Genomic DNA, 17,504 nt, shown 5'->3' with positions numbered 1-17,504 from the left:
TATTATTGTTGTTTTGTAGACCGTTCTGTGATTTCAAACTCCATATTTCCTCCATATTTCTGTGTTTTGTAATATTGTAACGCCGGGCTTTAAAAATTCAGGCGGTGCGCATGACATATGGCTTATGGAAAAGTGGTATTTGTGGCAACCATCCCCGGCATTTCAATTTTTGTCCTATGCTGTATGAGACTCGGTGTTTTATGTGCAGCCCTGTGGTGGACGATGACAGGAGACGCACGGGCGCCGGGTGAGGGACGGCCGGGCAGGTGGCGGCTTGACGGATGCATCGGCCAAATATGACGAAAACTCGAACCTGTGCATTACTTATAGGCGGGGAATTATTGATGACGATTGGCCTGTATAGAACGTGGTGATACAGACGGCCATTAATAGTGTTCACCATAACGAAACTTAGGCGTAATGTTTGTTGTGGACGTAGAGAGAACAGGGAGATGGACTTATTGGCTGGGAATTAGTGATGACGATTGGCCTGTATAGAACGCGGTGAGTCAGACGATCAAACAGAATTGTTCACCATAACGAAACTGACGCGTAATGTTTGTTATGGGCAGACAGTAAACAGGGAGATGAACTTTACAATCTGTTTCACTCCCCTAAAATAATGAAAACTCGAACCTTTGCATTACTTATTGGCAGGGAATTATTGATGACGATTGGCCTGTATAGAACGCGGTGATTCAGACGGCCAAATACTAGTGTTCACCAGGGCAACAATGAAGGGTTAGTTTTACTCTGTTGGTTTTGTGGACAGACAGGGAACAGGGACGTGAATTATACACACATACTTCGTCTTCTATATGAGTGTTACTAGGCCATGACCTGAGTTATATATAGTACTACTTCGTCTTTATAGGAGCAGTGGTCAGCGGGCTTTTTTTCTACACTTTCGTTTTGTTGACCTTGAGCTGCTTCCTTTGTTGTAAAAAGAAAAAAAAAGTACGATCTGGTTCACTCTCGTATTTTTACTTATTTCTTCCATACCATAACTGGCGCCACTATAACAACTGCCTGCGCCATGACGGGCTTGGGCTGACCATCTGGCCCCTGAAGAAAGCCTACCGGTGCTATTGGCGGGGATGTAAAAAAAAAAAAAGCTATTGGCGGGGATGTAAAAAAAAAAAAAAAAAGGTATAGGCGGGGATGTAAAAAAAAAAAAAAGCTATTGGAGGGATGTAATAAAAAAAAAGCTATTGGCGGGGATGTAAAAAAAAAAAAAGCTATTGGCGGGGATGTAATAAAAAAAAGCTATTGGCGGGGATGTAATAAAAAAAAGCTATTGGCGGGGATGTAATAAAAAAAAAAGCTATTGGCGGGGATGTAATAAAAAAAAAGCTATTGGCGGGGATGTAATAAAAAAAAAAAGCTATTGGCGGGGATGTAATAAAAAAAAAAGCTATTGGCGGGGATGTAATAAAAAAAAGCTATTGGCGGGGATGTAATAAAAAAAAGCTATTGGCGGGGATGTAATAAAAAAAAAAGCTATTGGCGGGGATGTAATAAAAAAAAGCTATTGGCGGGGATGTAATAAAAAAAAAAGCTATTGGCGGGGATGTAATAAAAAAAAAGCTATTGGCGGGGATGTAATAAAAAAAAAAGCTATTGGCGGGGATGTAATAAAAAAAAATGTATAGGCGGGGATGTAATAAAAAAAAAAAAGGTATAGGCGGGGATGTAATAAAAAAAAGGTATAGGCGGGGATGTAATAAAAAAAGTATAGGCGGATGTAATAAAAAAAAATGTATAGGGGGTGTAATAAAAAAAAAGCTGTTGGCGGGGATGTAATAAAAAAAAAGGTATAGGCGGGGATGTAATAAAAAAAAAGGTATAGGCGGGGATGTAATAAAAAAAAAGGTATAGGCGGGGATGTAATAAAAAAAAAAGGTATAGGCGGGGATGTAATAAAAAAAAGGTATAGGCGGGGATGTAAAAAAAAAAAAAAGGTATAGGCGGGGATGTAAAAAAAAAAAAAAGGTATAGGCGGGGATTAAAAAAAAAAAAAGTGATAGGCGGGGATGTAATAAAAAAAAGGTATAGGCGGGATGTAATAAAAAAAAAATAGGCGGATGTAAAAAAAAAAAAGGTATAGGCGGGGATGTAATAAAAAAAAAAGGTATAGGCGGGGATGTAATAAAAAAAAAGGTATAGGCGGGGATGTAATAAAAAAAAGTTATAGGCGGGGATGTAAAAAAAAAAAGGTATAGGCGGGGATGTAATAAAAAAAACGGTATAGGCGGGGATGTAATAAAAAAAAGGTATAGGCGGATGTAATAAAAAAGGTATAGGCGGGGATGTAATAAAAAAAGGTATAGGCGGGGATGTAATAAAAAAAAGGTATTGGCGGGGATGTAATAAAAAAAAGGAATAGTCGGGGAGGTAATAAAAAAAATTTATAGGCGGGGATGTAATAAAAAAAAGGAATAGGCGGGGATGTAATAAAAAAAAGGTATAGGCGGGGATGTAATAAAAAAAAAGGTATAGGCGGGGATGTAATAAAAAAAAAGGTATAGGCGGGGATGTAATAAAAAAAAGGTATAGGCGGGGATGTAAAAAAAAAAAATGTATAGGCGGGGATGTAATAAAAAAATGTTATAGGCGGGGATGTAATAAAAAAAAAAAAAGGTATAGGCGGGGATGTAATAAAAAAAAAAGGTATAGGCGGGGATGTAATAAAAAAAAAGGTATAGGCGGGGATGTAATAAAAAAAAAGGTATAGGCGGGGATGTAATAAAAAAAAGGTATAGGCGGGGATGTAATAAAAAAAAAGGTATAGGCGGGGATGTAATAAAAAAAAGGTATAGGCGGGATGTAATAAAAAAAAGGCGGGGATGTAATAAAAAAAAAAAAGGTATAGGCGGGGATGTAATAAAAAAAAAGGTATTGCCGGGGATGTAATAAAAAAAAAAGGTATTGGCGGGGATGTAATAAAAAAAAAAGGTATTGGCGGGGATGTAATAAAAAAAAAGGTATAGGCGGGGATGTAATAAAAAAAAAAGTATAGGCGGGGATGTAATAAAAAAAAAAGGTATAGGCGGGGATGTAATAAAAAAAAAAAAGGTATAGGCGGGGATGTAATAAAAAAAAATGCATAGGCGGGGATGTAATAAAAAAAAAGGTATAGGCGGGGATGTAATAAAAAAAAGGTATAGGCGGGGATGTAATAAAAAAAAGGTATAGGCGGGGATGTAATAAAAAAAAGGTATAGGCGGGGATGTAATAAAAAAAAAAGGTATTGGCGGGGATGTAATAAAAAAAAGGCATAGGCGGGGATGTAAAAAAAAAAAAAAAGTATTGGCGGGGATGTAATAAAAAAAAAAGGTATTGGCGGGGATGTAATAAAAAAAAAGATATAGGCGGGGATGTAATAAAAAAATGTATAGGCAGGGATTTAATAAAAAAAAGGTATTGTCGGGGATGTAATAAAAAAAAGTTATTGGCGGGGATGTAATAAAAAAAAAGCTATTGGCGGGGATGTAATAAAAAAAAAAGCTATTGGCGGGGATGTAATAAAAAAAAGCTATTGGCGGGGATGTAATAAAAAAAAAGCTATTGGCGGGGATGTAATAAAAAAAAGCTATTGGCGGGGATGTAATAAAAAAAGCTATTGGCGGGGATGTAATAAAAAAAAAAGTTATTGGCGGGGATGTAATAAAAAAAGCTATTGGTGGGGATGTAATAAAAAAAAGCTATTGGCGGGGATGTAATAAAAAAAATCTATTGGCGGGGATGTAATAAAAAAAATCTATTGTCGTGGATTTAAATAAAAAAAGCTATTGGCGGGATGTAATAAAAAAGCTATTGGGGGATGTAATAAAAAAAGCTATTGGCGGGATGTAATAAAAAAAAGCTATTGCGGGGATGTAAAAAAAAAAAGCTATTGGCGGGGATGTAGAAAAAAGCTATTGGCGGGGATGTAAAAAAAAAAAAAGCTATTGGCGGGGATGTAATAAAAAAAAAAGCTATTGGCGGGGATGTAATAAAAAAAAAGCTATTGGCGGGGATGTAATAAAAAAAGCTATTGGTGGGATGTAATAAAAAAAGCTATTGGCGGGATGTAATAAAAAAAGCTATTGGGGGATGTAATAAAAAAAGCTATTGGCGGGATGTAAAAAAAAAGCTATTGGCGGGATGTAATAAAAAAAAGCCATTGGCGGGATGTAATAAAAAAAGCTATTGGCGGGGATGTAATAAAAAAAGCTATTGGCGGGATGTAATAAAAAAGCTATTGGCGGATGTAATAAAAAAGCCATTGGCGGATGTAATAAAAAAGCTATTGGCGGGGATGTAATAAAAAAAGATAGGTAGTGGGGGGGATGTAATAAAAAAGCTATTGGCGGGGATGTAATAAAAAAAAAGCTGGCGGGATGTAATAAAAAAAGCTATTGGCGGGATGTAATAAAAAAGCTATTATGATGTAAGGGATGTAATAAAAAAAAGCTATTGGCGGGGATGTAATAAAAAAAGCTATTGGCGGGGATGTAATAAAAAAGCTATTGGCGGGGATGTAATAAAAAAAGCTATTGGCGGGGATGTAATAAAAAAATTATAGGCGGGATGTAATAAAAAAAAAGCTATTGGCGGGGATGTAATAAAAAAAAAAGCTATTGGCGGGGATGTAATAAAAAAAAAAAGCTATTGGCGGGGATGTAATAAAAAAAGCTATTGGCGGGGATGTAAAAAAAAATAAAAAGGTATAGGCGGGGATGTAAAAAAAAAAAGCTATTGGCGGGATGTAATAAAAAAAAAAAAAGCTATTGGCGGGGATGTAAAAAAAAAAAAAAGCTATTGGCGGGGATTTAAAAAAAAAGCTATAGGCGGGATGTAATAAAAAAAGGTATAGGCGGGGATGTAATAAAAAAAGCTATAGGCGGGGATGTAATAAAAAGGTATAGGCGGGGATGTAATAAAAAAAGGTATATGGGGATGTAATAAAAAAAATTATAGGCGGGATGTAATAAAAAAAAGGTATAGGCGGGGATGTAATAAAAAAAAAAAAGGTATAGGCGGGGATGTAATAAAAAAAAGGTTATTGGCGGGGATGTAATAAAAAAAAATATAGGCGGGATGTAATAAAAACGGTATAGGCGGGGATGTAATAAAAAAAAAGGTATAGGCGGGGATGTAATAAAAAAAAAGGTATAGGCGGGGATGTAATAAAAAAAAGGTATAGGCGGGGATGTAATAAAAAAAGGTATAGGCGGGGATGTAATAAAAAAAAGGAATAGGCGGGGATGTAATAAAAAAAAGGTATAGGCGGGGATGTAATAAAAAAAAAGGTATAGGCGGGGATGTAATAAAAAAAAGGTATAGGCGGGGATGTAATAAAAAAAAAGGTATAGGCGGGGATGTAATAAAAAAAAAAAGGTATAGGCGGGGATGTAATAAAAAAAAAGGTATAGGCGGGGATGTAATAAAAAAAAAAGGTATAGGCGGGGATGTAATAAAAAAAAGCTATTATGGGGATGTAATAAAAAAAAAAAAAGGTATTGGCGGGGATGTAATAAAAAAAAGGTATAGGCGGGGATGTAATAAAAAAAAGCTATTGGCGGGGATGTAAAAAAAAAAGAAGCTATTGGCGGGGATGTAATAAAAAAAAAGGTATAGGCGGGGATGTAAAAAAAAAAAAGGTATAGGCGGGGATGTAATAAAAAAAAAAGTTATTGGCGGGGTTGAAAAAAAAAAAAGTAAAAGGCGGGGATGTAAAAAAAAAAGTTTTTGGCGGGGTTGTAATAAAAAAGCTATTGGCGGATGTAATAAAAAAGCTATAGGCGGGGATGTAATAAAAAAAAGCTATTGGCAGGGGATGTAATAAAAAAAGCTATTGGCGGGATGTAATAAAAAAAGCTATTGGCGGGGATGTAATAAAAAAAAGCTATTATGGGGATGTAATAAAAAAGCTATTGGCGGGGATGTAATAAAAAAAGCTATTATGGGGATGTAATAAAAAAAAGCTATTGGCGGGATGTAATAAAAAAGCTATTGGCGGGATGTAATAAAAAAGCTATTGGCGGGGATGTAATAAAAAAAGCTATTGGCGGGATGTAATAAAAAAGCTATTGGCGGGATGTAATAAAAAGCTATTGGCGGGGATGTAATAAAAAAAGCTATTGGCGGGGATGTAATAAAAAAGCTATTGGCGGGGATGTAATAAAAAAAGCTATTGGCGGGATGTAATAAAAAAGATGTAATAAAAAAAGCTATTGGGGATGTAATAAAAAAAGCTATTGGCGGGGATGAAATAAAAAAAGCTATTGGCGGGATGTAATAAAAAAAGCTATTATGGGATGTAATAAAAAAAGCTATTGGCGGGATGTAATAAAAAAGCTATTATGGGGATGTAAAAAAAAAAGCTATTGGCGGGATGTAATAAAAAAAAGCTATTTGCGGGTTTGTATTAAAAAAAAACTATTGGCGGGGATGTAATAAAAAAAAAGCTATTGGCGGGGATGTAATAAAAAAAAAGCTATTGGCGGGGATGTAATAAAAAAAAGCTATTGGCGGGGATGTAATAAAAAAAAAGCTATTGGCGGGGATGTAATAAAAAAAAGCTATTGGCGGGGATGTAATAAAAAAAAAGCTATTGGCGGGGATGTAAAAAAAAGCTATTGGCGGGGATGTAATAAAAAAAAAGCTATTGGCGGGGATGTAATAAAAAAAAAAGCTATTGGCGGGGATGTAAAAAAAAAAAAAAGCTATTGGCGGGGATGTAATAAAAAAAAAAGCTATTGGCGGGGATGTAATAAAAAAAGCTATTGGCGGGGATGTAATAAAAAAAGCTATTGGCGGGGATGTAATAAAAGGGATGTAATAAAAAAAAGGTATAGGCGGGGATGTAATAAAAAAAAGCTTTTGGCGGGGATGAAAAAAAAAAGCTATTGGCGGGGATGTAATAAAAAAAAAGCTATTGGCGGGGATGTAAAAAAAAAGCTATTGGCGGGGATGTAATAAAAAAAAAGCTATTGGCGGGGATGTAATAAAAAAAAAGCTATTGGCGGGGATGTAATAAAAAAAAAGCTATTGGCGGGGATGTAAAAAGAAGCTATTGGCGGGGATGTAAAAAAAAGCTATTGGCGGGGATGTAATAAAAAAAAAGCTATTGGCGGGGATGTAATAAAAAAAAGCTATTGGCGGGGATGTAATAAAAAAAAGCTATTGGCGGGGATGTAATAAAAAAAAAAGCTATTGGCGGGTATGAAATAAAAAATGGGGATGTAAAAAAAAAAAAAAGCTATTGGCGGGGATGTAATAAAAAAAAGCTATTGGCGGGGATGTAATAAAAAAAAGCTATTGGCGGGGATGTAATAAAAAAATTTATTGGGGGTTTTGTAATAAAAAAAAACCTATTGGCGGGGCTGTTATAAAAAAAAAAGCTATTGGCGGGGATGTAATAAAAAAAGCTATTGGCGGGGATGTAATAAAAAAAGCTATTGGCGGGGATGTAATAAAAAAAAGCTATTGGCGGGGATGTAATAAAAAAAAAGCTATTGGCGGGGATGTAAAAAAAAAAGCTATTGGCGGGGATGTAAAAAAATTAAAAAGCTATTGGCGGGGATGTAAAAAAAAGCTATTGGCGGGGATGTAATAAAAAAAAAAGCTATTGGCGGGATGTAAAAAAAAGCTATTGGCAGGGATGTAATAAAAAAAGCTATTGGCGGGGATGTAAAAAAAATCTATTGGCGGGGATGTAATAAAAAAAAGCTATTGGCGGGGATGTAAAAAAAGCTATTGGCGGGGATGTAATAAAAAAAGCTATTGGCGGGGATGTAATAAAAAAGCTATAGGCGGGGATGTAAAAAAAGCTATTGGCGGGGATGTAATAAAAAAAAGCTATTGGCGGGGATGTAAAAAGAAGCTATTGGCGGGGATGTAAAAAAAATCTATTGGAGGGATGTAAAAAAAGCTATTGGCGGGATGTAAAAAAAGCTATTGTCGGGGATGTAAAAAAAAAAAAAGCTATTGGCGGGGATGTAATAAAAAAAAGCTATTGGCGGGGATGTAATAAAAAAAAAAGTATTGGCGGGGATGTAATAAAAAAAAAACTATTGGCGGGGATGTAATAAAAAAAAATGTATAGGCGGGGATGTAAAAAAAAGCTATTGGCGGGGATGTAATAAAAAAAAGGCTATTGGCGGGGATGTAAAAAAAAAAAAATGTATAGGCGGGGATGTAAAAAAAAGCTATTGGCGGGGATGTAATAAAAAAAAAGCTATTGGCGGGGATGTAATAAAAAAAAAGCTATTGGCGGGGATGTAAAAAAAAAAAAATGTATAGGCGGGGATGTAAAAAAAAGCTATTGGCGGGGATGTAATAAAAAAAAAAGCTATTGGCGGGGATGTAAAAAAAAAAAAAAGCTATTGGCGGGGATGTAAAAAAAAAGCTATTGGCGGGGATGTAAAAAAATACAGTGCAGGAGGCAGCTCAAGGGCAAAGGGAAAGAGGATTACAGAAAAGCTCGTCGGCCCATTTTACATTTGCCTCGACTACCGGCGGAGGGGATCACCGCACACACCACCTCAACCTTCCTCTGAAAAATTTACCTCCACTTTGCCTCCACTTTTCTCCACGTATCCTCCATTCCTCCTCGACCTCCTTGCATCCACTTATAGGACAGTCTTTCCCCTTGCCATCCACGCCCTCCGCATCCTCCTAGCTTCATCCGTTTCCCTGTTATTTCCACTTTTATCAGGTGTTCGTGTGGTGTTATAACTACTGTCAGATTGAAAAAAATAATCTACGTTAACTAACATCCATTTTCCTGTAATTATCACTCGCCGCTGAAGAACTGACATGTTGCATCTCTTCACTTCATATTTACCTTTGATTTGTTTTAGTTACGTATCGTCACCTCCGTAAACAAACCGCCTGAGTCATTATTTTATAGTTTTCAGAAAATCAGGAAAGAAATGTCATTGTCTCATTTGTCTTAAGATTTAGGCAGAAATGAAAACGTCAATTCTAGAACACTCAAACCTTGAATGACCAAAAATGGGCGTCACATATTGAAAAACTGATGTAGACATAAACCTGGAAATCGCTGAAAATTGACTTAGGCGATTATTTTATGAGGGTGACGATATTGTCATAAGTTACATATGTTAGTCGCTCTTGAAAGTAATCACGATTCATATATGTTCCCTCAGACACTTTCGGCCCTCACATCAACCATTACCAAAGGCCAAAAAAGTAATTAGTCGGGTTTTCCAGAGATTTTTTCCCGCTCATTGTGCAGAGGCCTCGTGAAACTACCACCTGGGTCACAAATCATACCCTTTGAAATACTAATACAATCTCTACGAAGGCCTTACCAACTGTGTGTGTGTGTGTGTGTGTGTGTGTGTGTGTGTGTGTGTGTGTGTGTGTGTGTGTGTGTGAGCCCCGAAAAGTTTGAGAATATAGGCCTAAGCAACACGCACTCAGTCATGGGAGCAGAGCAGGAGAAGCAAACACAGGTGACGTAATCCTGAGGGAAGGAGTGGAGGAAGAGGGAGTGAGAGACAAACATCACAGCGAGCAGGGACCAGACGAGCAGCAACAAGCGTCGACGTGAGAGAGCGGGGAAGCGGGTTGTTGGGCGGGCCTGGGAGGATCATGTGGGTGCTGGGACGGCCGAGACCCTTCCTGTGTGTGTGTGTGTGTGTGTGTGTGTGTGTGTGTGTGTGTTCATATATGCGTTTCTTAGGTGTGTGTGTGTGTGTGTGTGTGTGTGTGTGAGAGAGAGAGAGAGAGAGAGAGAGAGAGAGAGAGAGAGAGAGAGCAGTCTGACAGACAGACAGGATGAATGAATGAATTAAGAGAGAGAGAGAGAGAGAGAGAGAGAGAGAGAGAGAGAGAGAGAGAGAGATTTATAACCAGCTCTGATGAACCCTAACGCTTGTCTGTCTTTGCTTTTCTTCGACTTCTTGGTAAGTTTCAGCTCAAGCGTTTCATTAGACACCCAAATCCTCACGTAGGCTGCTTCCAAGGGTGTTATAGGCTTATAGCAGCAGCAGATGTAGTAGTAGTAGTAGTAGTAGTAGTAGTAGTAGTAGTAGTAGTAGTAGTAGTAGTAGTAGTTGTTGTTGTTGTTGTAGTAATAGACGGGGGGAAGAATAGTAAACATGTTATAAGAGATGCTAATTTTCGTGATGGCAATACTAAGAGAGAGAGAGAGAGAGAGAGAGAGAGAGAGAGAGAGAGAGAGAGAGAGAGAGAGAGAGAGAGAGAGAGAGAGAGAGAGAGAGAGAGAGAGAGAGAGAGAGAGAGAGAGAGCCGTGCCTAAAGGCTCAAGTTAGAGTCGACAGACTATAGCAGTCGGAGCAAAGAAGTAAAATGCATCTGCCACTAGTTAAACCTCACCTCGATTGTGCTGTTCAGATCTAAGGACCTCCATGTTACCCCCATATTGCTAGCCAGATGAAGGGAGGCTTATGTTGTAATTCTCGCAGCGTTAGTAACTAAAGCACAGAAGTTGACCTCAAATTGTACTCGTAACTGCCACCTCGAATATGCTGTTCGGATCTGAGGACCTTCAAGTTACCTCCACGTTGCTATCTGGATGAAGGGAGGCTGGGGTTCTAATTCTCTTAGCGTTAGTAACCGAAGCGCGGTTATTCAGACCTTTGACCCAGAAATAACTTCAATGGAGACTTGTATTGTATTTCTAGAATCGTCCTGACAGACCTGTACGGCCTCAGGAGCCGCCCAACAGCACCACAACTCATCACACAAAGCCTTGCCATCCCCGCCATGCAGTGTCCCTCGGTGCCACTCACCACGACAAGCAGAAGCGACCAGGTAACATTACAGCAGACACAAAATAAGGCTTTGGCCTCGCACGCCGTGAGAAACATCCACACGCACGAAACACTGAATCACTGCACGCAGATCGGCCAGGATCGAGCTGATAGATAATGACCAGCACACGAAGGCCGAAAAGGATAATTAATAAAGTGATAACGTTCAAGACTCGCAGATTTATGAGACGCGTATTAAATGAATATCTCATAAATCTAAGAGTCTTGAATGTTATCAGTTCTATCAATTATTCTTTCGGTGTTTGTGCACAAATACCTGCCATTCCTGCTGAAGCTCCGAAGATAAAATGTAGAGTACTAACGTCTTTTTGATTTGTAGAAAAAGTATGAAGTAAATACTGAAACATATGGACTGCTGAAAGACACCTCCAGCAGTTGTCGCGACACTGGACACAGCTGTGAACAGAGGCGAAGTAGAGACCCACTCTTTATCCTTCCTGTCGCTGCCTAAGTCCTCCTCTCTGTGTTTGAAGGTGAAGGTTCTTAGCCCATCGTGTCCTTGGGCTCGCTGGGGAAGGGCGTCACTGTGCCCCGCTCGAGGCACGCCAGCAGGTGGCGCGCCATGCGGGCCCGCACGTAGCGCACGCGGCAAGGGTCCTGGCCGTGGGCGATGCTGAAGGCGAAGGCGAGGGCGAAGAGACCGCTGTAGCCGTCCGCTGGCGCTGCACGGGCCGCATGACGGCGCCCTGGGGCGGGGCGTGCAGCTCCTGCAGCTGCCGCACTAGGGCGGCCGTGGAGGCGGAGAGCGTGTCGTAGAGCGAGTCGTACACGGCCAGCTGGCCTGGGCGCGCCGCGCCGTACGAGGACAGCAGTAGCCAGTGGCTGCCCCCCGTGCGGCCGTAGTCCGCCATGGAGGCGAGGCTCATCGGCGTGGACCGGTTCACCACCTGCAGGAAGAGCGCTCTGCTGCCGGGCTGCAGGGGCGGCAGGGTGAAGGCGGCGCCGCTGGCGTACAAGCCGCGAGTGTTCGGGAACTGCCGCTGCAGCAGTTCCTGGGCCAGGTCCATGACGTCATCAGACAGCCAGCGCTGTCCCAGGATGTCCCGCCGGTCGGGGCTGCGCAGGCGCGGCGGCGGCAGCAGCGTCCAGGGCTGAGCTTCCCTCGGCGCTCCTTCGGGAGTGTCATGGGACGCGCCTTTCGGGGCTTCTTGAGATGGCCCTTTAGCAATTCCTTTAGAGCGTCCTTTGACGGCTTCCTTAGCAACTTTCCTTTGGCGTTCTTTCGGGGCGCCATCAGCCGCCGGCGGGTGTTGCCGCGCCTCGGGTCGTGTGTCTTGGGGCGACGGTGCGTTGCGAATGGCCGTGGCCGTACGCCGGGTGTTGGGGGCACACACACGCTCAGTGCCTTGCCGGGTGTTGGGGGCACACACACGCTCAGTGCCTTGCCGGGTGTTGGGGCACACACGCTCAGTGCCTTGCCGGGTGTTGGGGCACACACGCTCAGTGCCTTGCCGGGTGTTGGGGCGCACACACGCTCAGTGCCTTGCCGGGTGTTGGGGCACACACACGCTCAGTGCCTTGCCGGGTGTTGAGGGGCACACACGCTCAGTGCCTTGCCGGGTGTTGGGGGCACACACTCTTGGTCCCACTTTACGCTGCTCCGGCCTGATCTTCCCGGGTGTCGGGGGCACGCACAGGCTTAGTGTCTTGTCGGGGTGTTGTTTCTTTGCCTTCACTCTTGGCACCGTTCGCTGCCGCCTTCTTCGTCATTTGTTTCTTGCTGTTCTCCCTCTGCCACGTCTTTATCGCGCCATCTATGTCGTCCTGGCATCGTCTGACGTCATCGGCGAGGCCCCGAAGCTTCATTACACCGCATTGTTCATTATACTCAATGGTGACGGGATGGTCTTCGTGGAGGCGCCCCACAACACCTCCTCGGCCCTTCATTCTGTGCCTGTACCTTCGGGGGATCGTGACGTTCCTAAGGACCGACGTGTCGGTGTTCGGGGTTGGTGGCGCGCACGTTCGTTCCTCGACTGTTTCTTGTGCGTCGCGGCAGTCTTCCTCCGCTGAGGGCAGCTCTTTACAGGCAGTTACTGGGGCAGCAGGCACGGGCTGGCACTCCGTTGTTACGGGACACTCTGCTGATGGTAGCTCTATACAGGCAGTTACTGGAGCAGCAGGCACGGGCTGGCACTCCGTTGTTACGGGACACTCTGCTGATGGTAGCTCTATACAGGCAGTTACTGGGGCAGCAGGCACGGGCTGGCACTCCGTTGTTACGGGACACTCTGCTGATGGTAGCTCTATACAGGCAGTTACTGGGGCAGCAGGCACGGGCTGGCACTCCGTTGTTACGGGACACTCTGCTGATGGTAGCTCTATACAGGCAGTTACTGGGGCAGCAGGCACGGGCTGGCACTCCGTTGTTACGGGACACTCTGCTGGGGGCAGCGCTGTACAGGCAGTCTCCGGCTGACTTTCTGGTAGGGAACACTCTGCTGAGGGCAGCCCTGTGCGGGCAGTTACTGGGATCACATGCACGGGCTGACGCTCAGTCAGGGAACACTCGCTGACTAAGGTTTTGATGTGGAAGGAAAAGGTCAGCGGTGAAAACGACGTAATATCAAACGCAAGTTTAACTTTCCCCTCCACGATCCGTTCCTCCTGCAAACACTCGATGAGGAACCTTGCATCTAACGCCTTCTTCCGGACGGTCCGGCGTCCTCTCTTCACCTTCATCCTCACGAAGCAAGCCGTGTCCAGCCCCGCCACGAGGGCGCGGTCCACGGCGACGCGACACTCTGCAAACTCTTTGGTCAACGCGGTCACGCACACACAGCTCTCAGGGAGCAGCTCAACGGTCATGAAGATGGCCGAGCAGCGCTGCTTGTGGAAGCAGCAGAGGCCGGGCGCCTCCTGCTCGGCCGTCAGGTGCAGGGCCGTCACCTTCTTGGAGGCGGGGACCCGCACCCAGCACGCGATGTTCGTCTCGGTGGTCATTCAGTTTTATACACAAGCGCGTCCTCGTATAAGGCAAGGACATACCAATAAAAAAAATGAATGGGTGCGATTTGCCGCAGACCTCGATGAAGTCTGGGATACATCCTTGTAGCGGTGACGTGTTGTTGCCTGATTCTTGAGTGCTGCTAACTGTATCACCCCTCCTGAAGTTTTTCCTTAGATGGGTTGGCTGCTCCAGGAGGTTTTGTGACTGTTGTGCTCTCCTTCTCCACATCTGAAGTAAGATTTGCTTTTTTTCTGTGATATTTTGACTGTCTGTTAAAACTAGGAATTTTGAGAGCTTTTCTTCTTTTTAAAGGTAAATTTTGTCTGATGTGTCTGAAGGGTTTACAGTGTAGCAGGAAGTGTTCTAAAGTTTCTTCATCTGTGTTGCATTGCGTGCACTGTGTGTTTTCATTTGTTTGTCTGTTTGCCTATTAGTACGCGGTGACTCAATTTGTACGCGTATCAGGAAGTCTAAAGTATGGACTTAAAGGTAAATATGTTGAGGTAAGTGTACTTTGAGGGACCGTGTTTATCACACACACACACACACACACACACACACACACACACACACACACACACACACACACACACACACTTCTCCTTTTTTCCCCTTAACTATTTCTTCCTTCTCCTGCTAATGCATTTCTTCTTTCCTTTTCATTTCTTCTTTTAGTCATTCCTTTCATTAGCTTTTTCTTCCTTTCATTCTTTTGACTTCACACACACACACACACACACACACACACACACACACACACACACACACACACACACACACACACACATTCGTATCTAGTTCATTTGGGAAGATCAGTAAGAGAGAGAGAGAGAGAGAGAGATCGCAGGAGACAAGAGGGCGTGGGAACATTTGACACGTAATTGACAACAACAACAACATCAATAACAACAACAACAACAACAACAACAACAACAATAACAACAACAACAACTGGAACAAGAGGAGCAAAAAGGCGTTGTTTGTGTTGTTTTTGTGTGACATTGTTTCTACTCTTGACCTTTGTCGATCATTGGTAGTCATCGCTGTGATGGTGTTGTGGTACTGGATGTTGTGGTGTTGTGGTGGGTGGTGTGGTGGTGTTCGGGAGGGTGTAAATATGTTCGTCTTATGTTCGTGGCTGTGTCAGACTCATCAAGGATATCTACTGACATGTAGTTTTTTTACAGTAAAGGAAGCAGCTCAAGGCCAAGAATAAATAAATAAAAAAGCCCGCTATGAGTTCCTGAGTTTACCAGCGAAAAGGATGAAAGGGTGAAGATGCTTGTTAACTCTTGTATAAGGGATTTGGACAGTATAGGGATGAGCTAGAGCGGACGGTCGAGTGCAGCGGGGCCATGGGAAAGCTGCTCAAGAGTCCTAATTAGTGGCAGTGTTCAAAGGCCGGTCCAGACCAGGAAAGCTTGTATGTAAACACTGTCTCAGAAGTCCCTCAAGTGTCTCGGAAACACACACGACAACAACAACAACAACAACAACAACAACAACAACATTATTTGAGGTGGTACAGGATGAGATCAGGTTTATTCTTCTCCCTCCTGCTTCTTCTTCTCATCTGCTCCCCAGGCCCCAGGCTGTCGAGCAGATTAAATCACCAAAGCGGGCAACCTCGTAATGAGCCAATAGGCTTTCTGTTGCCTGCGTTTCCATGTTTCCATGTTTCCTCCTCCTCCTACGTACCTCCTCTGACGCCTCCCACGTGTTGCCTGCACCCCAAGAAGAAAAGTACGATTAATTATTCTTTGGTGTTTATTGGAGAAAGTAACTAATGAGATTATGTTTATTTGTGTATTACTAAACATTTATAGGACACTCCCACCTGACTGGTACCCACAAACATTTACACAAGTTTTGTTTAGGCAACTCCCCAAGATGCGTCCACAACACAATAAGGTTTAATTGTGATGGGAACCTCATGTTTTACTGTTCCATTGCAGTCACTAGTGTTGTTGTTGTCGTTATTCTTGTTTTTATTTGTTTTCTTTTTCATCTTTTTTCTTCTTTTTCTCCTTTTTTTACATTCTTTTCTTCTATCCTTTTTCTTCACTTCCTTTTCCTTTCTCTTCTCCTCCTCCTCCTCCTCCTCCTTACTACTACTACTACTACTACTACTACTACTACTACTACTAAGGACACCCATGATTCGACCTCAGTGATGGTTGCATATATAAAACCAGGAAAAACGTCATTGAAAATAAAAGTGGCAAGCAAGTTAAATAATCGAAATTGTTAAACCTTTACTTCCTGAGCAAGTATTGTAAAGGGTTCGTCACTGATGGGAGAGGTGATTTGAGCAGCTCCCGAAGGATATTGATTAGGGTCGTATTATTACAAGACATTTCGTTGCCAGAAAAAAATTGACAAGGCTTTCGTAGGAGTTGTGGGCATTTCCAGAGGTAGTTTCATGACCCTGGTGGTAGTTTGACCCTTCCTCTGTACCGTGAACCTGAAGAAACACTCACTAGAACCCGACTGACCCCCTCTTTGACCTTAAGAAATAGCTGATGTTAGAAGCGAAAGTGTCTTACAATACCGACCTAAGAGAGCGGGAGAGACTCACCTGAATGTTTAGTTTTGTTAAGTTTGTGTAGCAAGTGGAACGAAGAACAGGAGGCGGCGGGGAAAATAATGACACAAGTTGATTAGGAAGTGATTAGAGGAATATTTTAAGCGGCGGCAGCGTGAGGGATGCAGTACAACAACGGGGCAGGGCTGGGAGGCGCGTTAACGAAGGCACGGGAGGGAAAATATAGCCTAATTGAATGCCCGCCCAAAAAACTTTAAATGAGAACCTGCCGCCGCCGGGAAAAAAAAAAATCGGCGGCAATGCTCGAAATTTTGTGTGAATGATAAGTTAGGAGAAGGATTTAGATTGTAGCCTCGGAAAAGATCACAAAGGAAAAAAAAAGATCGCATGTGGAATTCAACTGTGTTCTTTTAGTTTTGAAAGTCATACGTGTTGCCAGAGAGTCGCAGTTTGTTATTTTATTTTTTATTATAGTTAAGTTTAGTTTTTGTTTATTGAAATTGAACTTTTGTGTTGAACCTGTCTAGAAAACTATTAACCACCGACGAATAATAATAGATAGTTTAGTTATAGATAGATAGATAGATAGATAGATAGATAGATAGATAGATAGATGAACGAAAGGAATGCAGAAAGGTGAAAGGCAGCATGGAGAGACAAATGAAGGAAAAAATAAAAAGTAAGGCAGATTAAAGACAAATAATGACCAGCAAAAATGTAAGACGGCAAACAACACTTTAATTTCCTTCCGCTTCTTCTTCTTCTTCTTCTTCTTCTTCTTCTCCTCCTTCTTCCTTCTTCTTCTTCTCCCTCTTTTTCTTCTTCTTTTTCTCCTTCTTCTTTGTCTTCTTCTTTGTTCTTTGTCTTCTTCTTCTTCTTCTTCTTCTTCTTCTTCTTCTCCTTCTTCCTTCTTCTTCTCTCTCTTTTTCTTCTTCTTTTTCTCCTTCTTCTTTGTCTTCTTCTTTGTTCTTTGTCTTCTCCTTCTTCTTCTTCTTCTTCTTCTTCTTCTTCTTCTTCTTCTTCTTCTTCTTCTTCTTCTCCTCCTTCTTCTTCTCCTTCTTCCTTCTTCTTCTTCTCTCTCTTTTTCTTCTTCTTTTTCTCCTTCTTCTTCTTCTTCTTCTTCTTCTTCTCCTTCTTCCTTCTTCTTCTTCTCTCTCTTTTTCTTCTTCTTTTTCTCCTTCTTCTTTGTCTTCTTCTT

The sequence above is a fragment of the Eriocheir sinensis genome, unplaced genomic scaffold, assembly GCF_024679095.1.
Source record: "Eriocheir sinensis breed Jianghai 21 unplaced genomic scaffold, ASM2467909v1 Scaffold659, whole genome shotgun sequence".
NCBI classification, from domain to species: domain Eukaryota; kingdom Metazoa; phylum Arthropoda; class Malacostraca; order Decapoda; family Varunidae; genus Eriocheir; species Eriocheir sinensis.
Note: the sequence above shows the minus strand (reverse complement) of the source record.